We start from the raw sequence: 15,694 nt of genomic DNA on the forward strand, positions 1-15,694 counted from the left end.
GATGGCTTAAATATCAGCACTAGCACTTTTTTTTTATTTTTAAATAGGGCTCAGGCAAACATCTGCACAGAAATATAAATCATGTTGTAGAAAGAGGCCAAAAAAGACCCCAGTAAACTGGAACAGGACCAGCAGATAGTCCTGGCCCAGAAGCAGTGCCAGTAGGAGACAGAGGAAGACACAGCAGGTCTCATCAGGACACTAGGTCCTATTTCAGGGCCCAGGTGGGAGACGTATCACAAACTGACAGGGATCAGAAGATGCCACTAAGACAGTGAGCTTGAACATTGCCCTGGGAAGATAGGCTGTGGGGCTAGGGATGGCTTGGCATGGAGCAGAAGGGCTTTGGAACCCTTTACAACACCACAATGACCACTGAGAAGGGATTAGTAAGAGAGGAGCAGGTTCTTCCCAGCAGTGCCTCATGGAAGGGCAAAAAATAACAGCATTACTTGAAACTACAGAAGTTCAGGCTGAAGATAAGGACACACGTCTTCTGAGGATGGGCTGGCAGTGGCACAGGCTGCCCAGAGAGGCTGTGCTGTTTCCATCCTTGTTTGCTTTTAAGATCCAGACGAATGAAACTGAGCACCACAGTCTGACCTCATGCCCAAGCCTGCTTTGAGCAGGAGGTGGGACAAGAGATCTCTCAAGGTCCTTTCCAATCTGAACGAACCTGTGGTCTTACATGATAAATGTCAATGCAAATATATAATTGTATATACTCTGTGTATAGCTGTAGGTGCACACACAAACACCTGTGTCCATCTATACAGGTGCAGTACTACACTGTAGTAAAGCATCACCTTCGCCAGCTACCACTGAGGAAGTCACTGTGCAGGCTTCAATTTTCAGTGGTTTCTTTTTATACACATTGCAACAGATGTTGATTTTGAAAGAGGTTTATGTGGCCGTTTGAGCTGATCCTCTAGCTCAGACATAGGGGAGAGATGAACATTCCAGGGATAGGCCACATAAATGGCAACAATAGATAAATTAATATAATTTCATTGGAGCATCAAGAACTTAATGTCTAGAAGCACAGTTTGTTCTCCCCCTTCACCCGCTGGCTTCTGCTGCTGCAGCTTCGCCTATCTTCCCCGGCTGCTGTTTTGGCTACTGCTGCTTCTGCTGCTTCGCCGCCGCTTGACCCCCTCCCCATCTCCCTTAAGGTTATTGTATTGTTTCTTTTTTTTCCTTCCTTCCTTCTCTAGTTATTATTTCTCTTTACATTGTTATACTTATATTATATGAAAATACAATTTCATCTTTCCCTGACTTTCAAAAAAGTAGGGGGGTTTGTGTTGTGAATTTTCTTCCTGGGGGAGGGATCAGCCCAAACCCGGGACAGGACTCTTTTGGCGCCTTAACGTGGGGCACGATCTTGGCTTGTTGTTTTGTTTTTTTTTTCCTTTCCCCCTGTTGATTTATAATCAGAATAAGAACATCAGGGAAAAATGAAGTTGTTTGATCTATTCTGGCCTATTATTGCCTCAATTCTGACTCTGTCGGTTCAGCAGTGTTTTACAGCTATGGTGCACTACCAGGTGTGTTCATTCTTCGCTAAGATGGTCTGGGACTCGGTAAAAGCTGTGCTAAGGAAGGTTGGAGATGTTGTTAGGAATATTTTAGGGTTTAGGAATGTCGTTGAGGGTGTGCCGTATGTGACATTGGTGTCAGAGACTAGGAGTTATTTGGAAGAGATGAGCTACCCAGTAGCCTGCCTAACATGTGTGAACTTGATGTTTTTGGCTGCTATTGTAGGTCTGGTTATAGTGTGGAGACGAGAGAGATGCAGGAACAAACAGGCTGTAAGTGAGGTTTTTACCTTCTCCGGAGGCAATAGTAGGGAGCTAAGGGTTAAAGAAACAGTCTGCAACCGAAGCGGGGGGAGGGAGGGCCACGGGCAGACGGACTGCTCGCAGAGCAGTGAAACGTCCTGCCTCGGAGCCTTGGAGAGGAGAAAAGATTGTTGGACATGGCCCGTACCCCACTGACCCTGAAGCATGGAGGCAGGAAACAATCTGGTTCCCATTCGTACCTAATAGAACGGAGGAAAGTAAAGGTAGAGGCGATGGAGCCCCTGCAGAAGTGCAGTCACAAAGGGCTGCTGCGGCGGCGGCAGATCTGGCTGCAGACGGTGTGGGCTATGGCAAAGTTCCCTCGGACAGATAAGGTTGAGGAACTGGTTTGTGGAAAATGCGGCTCGAACGTTTTGATCTGTAGGAGGGTCGCTGACACCAGAGCCTCTGCCAGCAGAGAGGCTGCTGAGGCAAAGATTCTTTCGCCTGCAACCAGGGGACCGGAAGCGGTCCCAGGGGAGGCAGCGAGGTCCTCGGAAGGTGAACCCACTAACGCCATCGAGCCTGCTAATGCCACTGCTCCTGCCTTAGCCCCGTTTGTCTCTGCTGAGCCGGCTGCTGCTGTTGCTGCTGTGGGGAAGGGTCCTTCTGCCTCAGCCTCAGCCCCACTACCGCGTGTGGAACAGAGCCAGGCAGACAAACAAAACTCAGATGATTCAGTGAAAACCATCTCCCAGAGTAAGACACAGTTTACCTTAGATGAGGTCTCCCTTGCCCCGGTTAAAACGAGGAGAAAAATGGCAGCTAGCCTTGGGGATCGAGATAGCTCAGATGACAATGGGGATAAACCAGAACAGGGTGAGCAAAGGGAAGAGGATCCAGGAGACGGTACATCGGCTGTTGTGAAGGCCAGTACCCTTGTGGGCACAAGGAGTGGAAAGGCAAAAGCAAAGGAAAAACACATTCAGGAGACGGATGATAGTGACGATAGTGATGATGAGGAGGGAGCCCCATTGCCAAGGAAGGATGTCAGGCATATTAGGCAAGACTATGCCCGGAAAGAGCGAGAACTGCTGATGAGTTGGCTGAACAGATGCTGGCATGGAGGCATGGACACCATAAAAATAAACCCTCAGACAGTAAGGCAGTTGGGAGTTTTCTCGAGAGACAAAGGCATAGATAAGCACTTAGGACATCTCGGTGGCAACTCTCACCTCTGGTCACGCGTATTGACAGCTGTGGTACTGCGGTACCCTAACAGGGATGATTTACCCTGGAGACCCTTACACTGGAACACAATTGAACAGGGGGTTCAGTGCTTGTGAGAGATGGCCATAAGAGAGCTAATCTATGGAGATTATACAACAGAGAACCCTGAGGAGATACCAATGAGCCGAGCTCTCCTAAAGAAACTTATTCAGCTTGCCCCCTCTAGTTATGCCCATACATTGGCAAGTAAGATGGTGGGGAAAGACGATGCAACAACTTCTATGACTGTGGGTGAATTCGCTGATCAAAATGAGGCAAATGGAGGACAGCCTTACGGTTAATGCTATGGTGTCAGCCATAAATACTATGACTGAAGAGATTAAAGATAGCATGAAACAACTCAAGGAGGAATTTAAAACCTCCCTATCCCAGTTGGCAAAGGACAGTGAACTTTCTTCTTCACCCTCAGAGTGGGTACATGTCTTGGCCATCAGGGATAGGCGCCTTCCTAGAAGACCAATTCAACCTAACTCACTAAAAAATAGACAACAGTCACATGGGTCTCTTTGGTTAATTCTACGTGACCAGTTTGGTGAAAACATGGATAAATGGCATGGAAAACCTACCTCTCTTCTCCTAAAAAGAGTGAGAGAGTTATAGAGTGAGAAGCCTAAAAGAGTAGTTGCCTCAGTTTCCCCACATGACTCAGATGGTTCTGGTGATGATTCAACTAACACCACTAAACACTGTGCCAATTGCAATTGTAATGGCCAACATTAGGGGGGCCCTGCCTCTTACCAGGCGGAGGCCAGGGACCAGGAAGACAACAGAATATACTGGAATGTATATGTTAAATGGCCTGGTACCTTGAAAATTCAGAAATACAGGGCTCTAGTGGACACGGGTGCACAATGCACATTGATGCCTTCAAACTGTAAAGGAATGGAGTCTATTACTATTTCTGGAATTACAGGAGGCTCTCAAGAATTGACAAGGTTAGAGGCAGAGATGAGTTTGACTGGAAGTGATTGGCGAAGGCATGTCATTGTAACAGGTCCAAATGCACCTTGCATCTTGGGAATTGACTTTCTGAGAGAAGGGCGTTTTATTTAAAGATCCCAAGGGTTTTAAGTGGACCTTTGGAATAGCAACTGTAGAAGCTGTTGGAGACAAATTGAAGTTGTCTGCTAGGCCTGAGCTCTCAGATGAGTCTGCAGTTGTTGGGCAGCATAATGTAGAGGATGCGAAGTTGCCAGTTGCCACCCAAATTGTACACCACAGGCAATATAGAACAAACCGTGACTCTTTGGTGCCCATACATGATCTGATTCGTCGTCTGGAGTGCCAGGACGTCATTAAAAAGACCCATTCACCTTTCAATAGTCCCATATGGCCTGTGCGAAAGGGAAATGGAGAGTGGCAACTTACAGTTGATTTCCGCGGCCTAAATGAAGTGACTCCACCCATGAGTTCTGCTGTGCCGGACATGTTAGAACTCCAATATGAGCTGGAATCCAAGGAGGCCAAATGGTATGCAACCATAGATGTTGCTAATGCTTTCTTTTCTATTCCAATAGCAGAAGAATGCAAGCCTCAATTTGCTTTCACTTGGAGGGGGATTCAGTATACGTTTAATCGTTTGCCCCAGGGGTGGAAGCACAGCTCAACGATCTGTCATGCAGTGATCCATGATGCATTGGAGAAAGGTGGAGCTCCAGAGCATCTGCAGTTCATTGATGACATCATTGTCTGGGGGAACATGGCACAAGAAGTTTTTGAGAAAGGTAACAAAATAATTGACATTCTGCTGAAGGCAGGTTTTGCTATAAAGCGAGACAAGGTGAAAGGACCTGCTAGAGAGATTCAGTTCTTGGGAATTCGTTGGCAAGATGGTCGCCATCACATTCCAATGGATGTGATAAATAAGGTTTCTGCCATGGCAAATCCCACAAGTAAGAAGGACACATTGTCTTTCTTAGGAACAGTTGGATTTTGGAGGCTGCACCTCCCTGGGTACAGCCAAATTGTAAAACCTTTATATGATATAACTCGAAAGAGAAACAACTTTCAGTGGGGACCTGAACAACAAGCAGCCTTTGATCAGATAAAACAGGAAGTAGTTCATGCAATGGGTTTGGGGCCTGTTCGAGCTGGTCCAGACATTAAGAACATTCTGTATACGGCTGCGAGTGATAATGGTCCAACCTGGTGCCTATGGCAGAGAGCCCCAGGAGAAACACGTGGCCGACCACTTGGTTTCTGGAGTAGAGGATATAGAGGGTCAGAAGTAAACTATACACCAACAGAGAAAGAGATCCTTGCTGCTTATGAAGGTGTGAAAGCTGCTTCAGAAGTAATAGGAACAGACTCTCAGCTTCTTTTGGCTCCCAGATTACCAGTTTTGAACTGGATGTTTAAGGGAAAGGGGTCATCGCCACATCACGCAACCGATGCTACCTGGTCTCAGTGGATGGCTCTCATAACACAGCGAGCACGCATGGGGAGCCTTGAACGACCTGGCATAGTGGAGATGATCACCAACTGGCCAGAAGGTACAAACTGTATAAATCCTCCAGAGCGAATGAGTCGGGCTGAAGAAGCTCCTCCTTACAGTGATTTGTCTGAAGAAGAAAGAAACTATGCTCTATTTACTGATGGTTCCTGTCGCCTTGTTGGAAACAAGAGAAAATGGAGAGCTGCAGTTTGGAGCCCTCTACGGGCAGTGGCTGAAACAAAAGCTGGAGAAGGTGAGTCAAGCCAGTTTGCAGAGGTAAAAGCTATCCAACTTGCTCTTGATGTGGCTGAACGTGAGAACTGGCCCATGCTTTACCTCTATACTGATTCCTGGATGGTGGCTAATGCCTTATGGGGGTGGCTAAAGGACTGGAAAAGAAATAATTGGCAACGGAAAGGAAAGCCAATTTGGGCTGCTGACTTATGGCAGGACATTGCTACCCGTCTAGAGAAAATCCCTGTAAGAGTACGACACATAGACGCTCACATGCCCAAAAGTAAAGCTACTGAGGAACATCAGCACAACCATCAGACAGATTTAGCTGCCAAGGTGTTTCAGACCGATGTAAATTGTGATTTGGATTTAGATTGGGAACACCAAGGTGAACTGTTCTTAGCCCGGTGGGCCCATGATTCCTCAGGACATCAAGGCAGAGATGCTACCTACCAATGGGCACGGGACAGAGCAATCAACATCTCCATGGACGCTATAACACAAGTTATACATGACTGTGATATTTGTGCTACTATTAAACAAGCCAAGCGTCTGAAGCCCTTGTGGTATGGTGAGCGATGGGCAAAGTACAAATATGGTGAAGCGTGGCAGATTGATTACATCACTCTACCTCGTTCTCGGACTGGAAAGCAATATGTGCTGACCATGGTGGAAGCAAGCACCGGATGGCTGGAAACCTATCCAGTTTCCCGTGCCACTGCACGTAACACCATTTTGGGCTTGGAAAGACAAATCCTGTGGCGACATGGCACTCCAGAAAGAATTGAATCGGATAATGGTACCCACTTTAAAAACAACCTCATAAAATCTTGGGCCAAAGAGCACGGCATTGAGTGGATCTATCACATCCCCTACTATGCACCCGCCTCAGGCAAAATTGAACGTTACAATGGCTTGTTGAAAACAACTTTAAAGGCAATGGGGGGAGGAATGTTAAAGAACTGGGAGAAACATCTAGCCCAAGCCACTTGGGTAGTGAATAGTAGAGGTTCTACCAACCGAGCTGGCCCAGCTCATTCAGAGGTCTTACAAAAGGTAGAAGGTGACAGGGTTCCTGTCATTCGTGAAAAGAATTTGTTGGGCAAGTCTGTTTGGGTATTCTCCCCTTCGGGGGAGGCTACACCTGTCCGAGGGGTGGTTTCTGCTGAAGGACCTGGTCATACATATTGGGTTATGCAGAAAAACGGTAAAATACAATGTGTGCCACAAAAGAATCTGACATTGGCAGAAAAAATGTAGATATGTTGTTATGAGTTCTTTTGCAGATGATTGTGGTGTCCAAGGAAAGCCATGAAGAGCCCGCTACCCATGAGCATGAGCCCTGAGAGTGCCAAGAGTCCTGCTCTGTTCCACTCATTGAAAAAAAAACATTGAGCTAGCCAACGCCTGAGACAGACGGAAATAAGAAGATGAATGACTGAAAATTGAAGAAAGATGCTTGAAGCCTGAAAAATGACCATCTACGATACTGATGTTATTCCTAGTTACATAGAATGACTTGATGCTGCAATGGTAAATTATATCAAAGGGGTGGATTGTGGCCATTTGAGCTGATCCTCTAGCTCAGACATAGGGGAGAGATGAACATTCCAGGGATAGGCCACATAAATGGCAACAATAGATAAATTAATATAATTTCATTGGAGCATCAAGAACTTAATGTCTAGAAGCACAGTTTGTTCTCCCCCTTCACCCGCTGGCTTCTGCTGCTGCAGCTTCGCCTATCTTCCCCGGCTGCTGTTTTGGCTACTGCTGCTTCTGCTGCTTCGCCGCCGCTTGACCCCCTCCCCATCTCCCTTAAGGTTATTGTATTGTTTCTTTTTTTTCCTTCCTTCCTTCCTTCCTTCCTTCCTTCTCTAGTTATTATTTCTCTTTACATTGTTATACTTATATTATATGAAAATACAATTTCATCTTTCCCTGACTTTCAAAAAAGTAGGGGGGTTTGTGTTGTGAATTTTCTTCCCGGGGGAGGGATCAGCCCAAACCCGGGACAGTTTAATATAAAAAAAAAATCCCTCCCCTCTTTCAACTCAGGTACCTGTGCTTTACTCATGATACACAGAAGTGTTCTAGAGCTTTGGGGGCTGAAGTGAGAAGAGCACAGAAAGGTAATTGGATTTGAATGACAAACCTCACAGTCACTCATCTTGCTTATTTTTGCTGCAGCTAGATGTTTCTGAATAGCTTCACTACAGGGCAGATTAGAAGGTGACTCACTGAACCAACATCCAAGGAAGCAAATATTGATTTTGATCAGGTTGCATTCCTCAGATTCACTGATTTCAAGCAGCTTTTCCCTCATACTTAAAAAAAATAGACTTCTGCTGGAAAGGGCTGAAGAACAAAACAAAAATGTTTTCTCCATCATTTTGGGAAAAAAAAAAAAAACCACCACTGGCAGATTTTCACATTTGGTTTAGTTCTATCTTTCTTTAAAATAAAGATACTATTCTGGGAAGAGCCTGGTTATGACCCAGTTTCCACAAACACAAGCAGGTCTGCTCCAGGTTAAGGGCCTAGAGGGTCATTGTTTCAAAAATAAAATGACACAGTGCAAATATGAGTAGTGCCATGCATAGAGTCACAGAAGCACCACAGGTGGGATAATTGCAAGGCAAACAGGTGCTGGATAAAGGGTGTTGTGATCTGTCTCCTTCAGCTGTACTGAAGACCTGACAGTAAAGGAAGAGGGGGCATCTATCAGGGCTGCTACAAAGTCAGCTTTACTGCTACTGCCTTTATGACAACAATATAAAGTAACACCCACAACACAGTGAAGATAAGCTCTTTAAAGAAAATATAAAAGCATTAGCTTGGCAATTCATCCAAACCTCATCATGCATCATAGACATTTTTGAAGTTTAACAAAGAAAACCACATCATTAAGGATACTGCTCTATCACCATTCTTATGCAAATCCTTTCAGATAGTTGGGTGGAAAATTCCATCTAACAACGCAGTGAGAAATAGATGTTGCAAGGTGGAAATTTCAGCTATACTGAGTGCATCTATCACTTGAATAATCCAAACTACTGTATGTGCACTGACTACAGAATTAGTATTGATCCATTCACCATGTAAACATCAAGTACTTTCTATTATTACTTGAAATAGCATGCTATCACAATTTCTATTTCCTCCCTCTATCTTAAATAGAAGTATTGCACATTAGCTCTTCCCTTCATGTACTTTTTTGCACAGCTATCTAACTACAGTGTTCAAGGCTGTGCTGGGTTTCCTGCAGACATCTGCAGTATTACCATCAAAGTACTTTATTTTCAAGTCATCTCTCATGGAAGGCAATACAACCCTCATTTACACTGAAACCCATTACTGTGGCTTCTTTTGGTAAAACACACAGGGTTCTTTGTTTTAAGATCTCTGTTGTGACTACCATTACAAACGACTACATCAAACAGCATTCCCAAATGTTACTCACACACCTCTCATGAGTATTGCTAAGATAAAAGTGGACTGCAAGAACCTGAATAGCTATGTCATCTGAGCACACAAAAGCGGGAGGGGGGAGGGAAAAATCAACATGATTTCCATCTCATCTGTCTGAACAAAAAAAAAAAAAAAAGCTGATGTGGCTAAAATACAGCTTTGGAGAGAGCTGGGAGATGCTTAGAAGCATAATGTGTTTCACCTGTTAGAACCTTGCTTTGTCTCTGAGCATGCAGAAAATGTACAATGGAAAGATAAGGAATTGTCACCAGAGAAAGTAAAATTTTAGACTTGAGAGTTTGTACTAAAATCTGGAGACTTCAGCACGACAGCAATGCTGAAATGCTGACATAGAGCAGCACTGATGAACGCTGGCTATTTCTCCAGTATGCCACAACCTAAACATTTTGCACTTGTTACTCAGTGCATAGTGCCTTCAGCCCATACAGCTGCTACAGTCCAAGAGGAATTTCCCTCAAAGACAATTCATAGATTGCAACAGACACTACTTCCCAAAAGAAGGGTAAAACTTTGGTGCTCACATCTTGCCACAGCCCCAGTGGAAGCTGAGCCCCCAGCATTAACAGTTTGAAAATTTCCACTTGCAGCTTCTGAAAACCTTCATATTTCCCTCCTGCCATTTTGGTGTCCTCGTGTATAGACAATGCATCTTGCTGAAATTTCAGGCAAGCTGATGCAAAACCATAAATGTGGTGATACTCCTTCCAGACAAATCCTACAAGGACTACAGCTCTTCTAGGCAGCTGCAAAGAAAGCACAGCCTGCAGACCAACATGGAGGAATTATAGTTGAAAACATTTAATTGGTAATGCCCCACTTCATATTTTCTGGAACCATTGATTCAAGTCCCTGTCTGGGCTCAAAACACTGTGCATCAGATGGCTGAGATCATATCTCCATGGCAGCCAGACCCCAAGCCATTTATAGCTTTAAATGTCAAAAGATACTTCCTGGGTTGCATTAGGGAGTCCTTCAGCCTCCAGGGATAATTGCCACACACTGCCCTGAGTAAACCCCAATGTGTTTGTTTATCTCTCTAAAATCAGAGTGTTGATAAAGACCTCATATAATACTTTCAAATGGAAGGGAAAGTGATTCCACTTATCATGCAAAAGCCTGTGGTCTTTTTTGCTTGGTGCATGCAAGAAATTATATGGTCTGCTGCCAAAGTCAAAAGCACTGGGTAACAACTTACCTGTGCCAGTCCATAGTCACAAAAAGAGCAAAAGTTGTAAGCCATGACCATGAGTATAATCTGCACTGAGCAGTCTTCTCCATAAGACAAGAGAAACAGATTCCAGTTGCTCAGGACTGCTTTTTAGATGAGCATGCACAGTTGATTCACTTATGCTTCTCTGCTCTCTGCACCCATGACCACAAGACAACCCCATCAAAAATCAGAATCAGAATCCAGGCTGGAAAGGGCCTCTGTGATCATCAAGTCCAGCCACTTTCACCCACTCCACCAAGTCTCTCACTAAATCCATGAGATGAGCTTTCCACCTGTGATAGGCATGCTTGGGCTATCAAAAAACGTCCTCTGTCCCTAAATGCAGAAAGACCTGGAGGCATAATAATCTAACAGACACGCTGATTGTAAAGCTGATCATTATCAGAGAAGACAACAAAGATGGCAGGACTTTATTTCCAGAACAGTGCATCATTGAGACCTCCATGTCATAAGCCAGCACAACAAAGCCTCCAGCTTCAGGGTTCATGGTGGTGTTTCTCTGTGCATTTCAGACATCAGCTTCAAGCCTAGAATCACAGAATCATTAAGGTTGGATAACACCTTTAAGATCACTAAGTCAAATCTCCTACCTACCACCTCCATGACCACTAGATCATGTCCCAGAGTGCCACATCTACTTGTTTTTTAAAATCCCCTGGGATTATGACTGCTCCACCTCCTTGGGCAGCCTGTTCTAATGCTCCACCACGCTTTCATTAAAGAAATTCTTCCTAACATCCACACTAAATTTCCCCTGGAGCAGCTTGAAGCCATTATCTCTTATCGGTTACTTGGGAGAACAGATAAACATCAGCCTCACTATGATTTCCTTTCAGGCAGTTGCAGAAAGCAGTAAAGTCCCCTGAGCCTCTCCTCACCAGCTCTGATGCCCTTCTCTTCACCTGCTCCAGCACCTCGGTGTCTTTCTTATGCTGTAGTGCCCTAAACTGGACACAGTACTTGAGGTGTGTCTCACCAGTGCTGAGTAGAGACACTTCCTTACTCCTGCTGGCGCCACACTTTCTGATACAGACCAGGATGCTCTTGGTCTTCCTAGTCACCTGGCTACACTGCTAGCTCATGTTCAGCTGATTGTCAACCAACACCCTGATGTCCTTTTCTGACAGACAACTTTCTAGCCACTCTGCTCCAAACCTGTAGCATTGCATAGAGTTGCAACTGAAGTGCAAGACCTGTCACTTGGCCTTACTAAACCTCATGCAACCTAGCCCATTGCCTCAACCTATCCAGATGTCTCTGCAGAGCCTTCCTACTCTCAAAAAGATCAACAATCCTGCTTAATTTCATGTCATCTGCAAATGTACTGGGGGTGCACTCAATCTCCTCCTCTAAATCACTGACAAAAAGTTAGAGCGTGGTATCCTGAGCCAAGTCTGGGCAGTGGGAGAGGTCATGCTAAAATTCAAAAAATTCCCTTGGAATAAATAAAAGCAAACCAACAAGTAAAAGCTGATGAATTTGGTTTATTAGAGCCAGTGAAAACTCTCAGAGGGAAAACAAGAAGAAAAAGGTGAGGGGAGAAAAAAAGAGAGAAGAGAGAGAATCATTAAGAGATCATTCCTTGGATCCAGCAAGGGTAATCACAGATAGTCCAAGTTCTTCTTGGCAGGTGTACATTCCAAAAGGGTCTTCTATGGTAGAGACAACAGGTGGGCTCTGGATGCTCTGGTCCTTTTATGCCCCTGTGGCAGGAAGAGGGTGTTCTCTCCAGCTCACAAAGAAAGCTGTGTACCAGTGAGGTGGGCACAGAGGGGTGCCATTGGTCTTTCAGTGGCACTGTTGCAGTGGTTTTAAAAAGGGAATTCCTGCCTCCGCAGAAATTATCTCTTTCACATCTGCCCATCCCAGCAGCTCTCTTCCAGAGCTATTAAGGCCATCAAAACCACCGCCCTGTTTATTCGGACCAGGTAATGTCACACCTTGTTTGAGATAATAGGCTCACTAAGGGCTACCAGCCCTGCCCCTGCTACATGCATTGTTTTGAGAAAATACAGGATTGGGCTATTACAGATGTTAAGCGGAGCTGGCCTCAAAACTGAGTCCTAGGGAATCAGTCCCCGTCGGCAAATGCATTTAACTTCTCCCCCCACGACTCACTGGGCTTGGCCATGCATCCGTTTTTTAACCCAGCAAAGAGTACACCTGTATAAGCCATGAGCCCATCTGCTTCTCCAGCAGAATGCTGTGGGAGACAATGTCAAATGCTTTATGTAAGTCCCGGAATGCAACACCTACAGCTCTTCTCTCGTCCACTAAGCAGGTCACCTGGTCATAGAAGGAAATAAGGCTGGCTAGGCAGCAGCTGCCCTTTATGAACCCATGCTTGCCAGGCTTGATTCCCTGGTTGCCCTGCACTTGCAGCGTCAGTGCACTCAAGATGATGTGCTCCATAATCTTCCTTGTTACTGAGGTCAGTCTGAAAGGCCTCTAGTTCCCCAGATCCTCCTTCTGGCTCTTCTTGCACATGGACATCACACTCAAGCTTTCAGTCACCCAGGACATCCCTTGTTAACCAGGACTGCTGATCAATGATAGGACAGCAGCTTGGCAAGCATCTCAGGCTGCTTCCTCATTACTATTCAGAGGGTATCATCCAGCCCCATAGACTTGGGGGAGTCCAGATGGCATGGCAGATAATTAACTACTTCCTCCTGGAAGGAGGGGATTATTCTGCTCTCCATCCCTGTCTTCTAGATCATGAACCTAAATGACATAATGATAAGTAGTCTATTAAAGACTGAAGCAAAGAAGGCATTAAAAACCTCAGCCTTTTCCTCATCTTTGGTGGCAATATTCCTCCCCACCCCCACACACCACACCCCCCAGTAAGGGGTGAGGACTCCTCTTGCCTCTCTTTTTCTCTTTTTGTTGCAAATGTATTTGTGAAAACACTTTTTTATTATCAGCAGTGGCCAGACTGAGTTCTAGCTGGGCTGTTGCCTCTTAATATTCTTTCTGCATGACCTAACTAGATGCTTGTAGTCTTCTTGAGTACAAGGATCTAGAGGTCTTCTACTCTTTCACCCTGGGGGTGTTCAAGTGGTGTGTAGACCTGGAATTTATGGACATGGTTTGACTTTGGCCTTTCAATGCTGGGTCAAGGGTTGGACTGGATGATCTTTGAAGTCTCTTTCAACCAGATACATTCTGTGATTCTGGGACTTTGCCAGACCACCAGACAAATACTTTTCACCATTACAACCCCATCCTTTAGCCACCAGTGTAGCTTAGTCCTTACACTCTTCACCCTCTGAAGTGGCAAATAACTCACTCACTAGATGAGCTGTACTGGCAGTCCAGCATCCAGGAAATCTAGAGTTGGGCTGTCCCACTGTGTCCACTATCTCACACATTCCTGCGCAACTTTCATGCTATCATGTTCCCTCAGCCAGCGACTTACACAAGCACATCCACCTTCATGCAAGGCAGACAAATATTCCAGCTCCCAGGGACAAAAAGCCTTTTGCACTTTCTGCATAGGTCTCCAAGATGAGTGCACTGGCAGTTATCCTGCTGAATAAAAGGCTCTGAACTGCACCAGAGCAGCTTCTATCTCCTGCCACTGTGCCAGTTTCTAAAGGGTACTTTCTGTTTGCTCACTTTAAAATAACTGAGAGCATTCCTTCTTGGGAGAGTATTGGCAGAATGCTTTGGAAGTGCCCGTCCAAAGCCCTCAGTCTAACACCAGAACTCTGGAAGAGGAGGTGATATTGCTACAACTTCCTGCACTTGCACGCTTTCATCTGGCTGTCCACTGGGCGTTCCTTAATCAGCACACGTTTTCCTTATAGCACCCATAGGTCTGGCTGTGGGACCCTGTCATGGTTTTTAAAAAGATGGCAGAATGAGACTCTCAGATGAGTTGAAAAAATAAAAACAGAGTTATATTTGGAAAGAGGGAGACAGAAATAAATTACAAAGCAGATACAAAATCCATAGTGACCCCCTTGAATTTTCCCCCAACCCAAAACTACATCTATAATCCCCAGTGCTCCAATCCTCACCCCTCCAATGCCTCTGCCACCCATGGGTCCAAACAAAAGCCTCCGGGGGCCACAAAACAGGCCTACTCCTTACATGTTTGTCTCAGTAAGTAGCTCTTGCCAGACACAGCAAGCTGGAGGGAGAGGAAAAGAGGCAGAGTTACCCTCACCGCTAGTTTTTATTATAAAGAGATAACAGAATTATGGGATTGACTAAGAATTTTCTAGTCTCTAGAGAATTTTTAACCCTATAGTCCCCACCCTAGGACAGACCCAAAACAGAGAGTCAAACACGCTGAAGCTCAAACTTTTGCCTTCGAGTTTAAGGCAGTCCTTGTGTTCTCTGGTGGTTCTCACCCTTTAAATCCCTGCTCTGAGCAGATCCTCCTTCAGTCGGTGCTCAGGTGTTGAGCTCAGGTCACTGAGAGGAAACAGCAACTTCTCTTTCCGGCCATTTGTTTTTCTTCAGTTTTCATTATGTTGGCACCCTCAGCTGCCCTCATCTCTCCTTATTCTGCAGACTTCATGTACAGATCTCTGCAGCTGAGCTCTGCCTGTGTGTACCAGCATCCTACTGGCAAAATGCAGTTCAGTCCCACCAATCACCTAGCTTTTCTTGATCACCACAGCAGTGTCAATTAGAATGAATTTTCTGCGAGGGAAGTTGCTGTCATGCAGGCATATCATGGACGTTTGTCTACACAAAGGCTTTCCCTAGGGAAACCTCCATGAGATTATCCAGGATAGAATGACTACTGGCCTGCATCTGTTCTAAAAATCAGAAGAAAGTGTAAAGGCAATGTCTCCTTTCCCTATGGCAGGATTAGGATTTGCGCATTATGTCACTCATCGTAAGTTACACAGAACCTGTGAAAAATTAATTAAGAGCCCAAGCTCTGGAGTCTCAATAACCATTTCCAATAAAGGCAAAAGTTTTATTTGGTTTCAGCACCATTCTGGGTCTGACCTACAAGACTTCATCTGCAAAAGCAAGGCCACACTCAGATAACACAATAGTTTTCTCCATTGAGTTCATAAAGACTTCAGAATCAACTTGCATAGAAGCACAGTAGTAGGTGGTCTTTAACAGCCCTGGAACAAGCTGCAAGGACAGGCTATTTGAGAAGCTTTTGGTTTTGTTTTGTATAACAAAAAGTACAAGTGTTTTTTTTTTCTGTTGTTTTTTCATTGCTGCCTGTTCTACTCTTTAAATGAATCCTGCATAGAC

The sequence above is a fragment of the Pogoniulus pusillus genome, chromosome Z (genome assembly GCF_015220805.1).
Source record: "Pogoniulus pusillus isolate bPogPus1 chromosome Z, bPogPus1.pri, whole genome shotgun sequence".
Lineage (NCBI taxonomy): Eukaryota > Metazoa > Chordata > Aves > Piciformes > Lybiidae > Pogoniulus > Pogoniulus pusillus.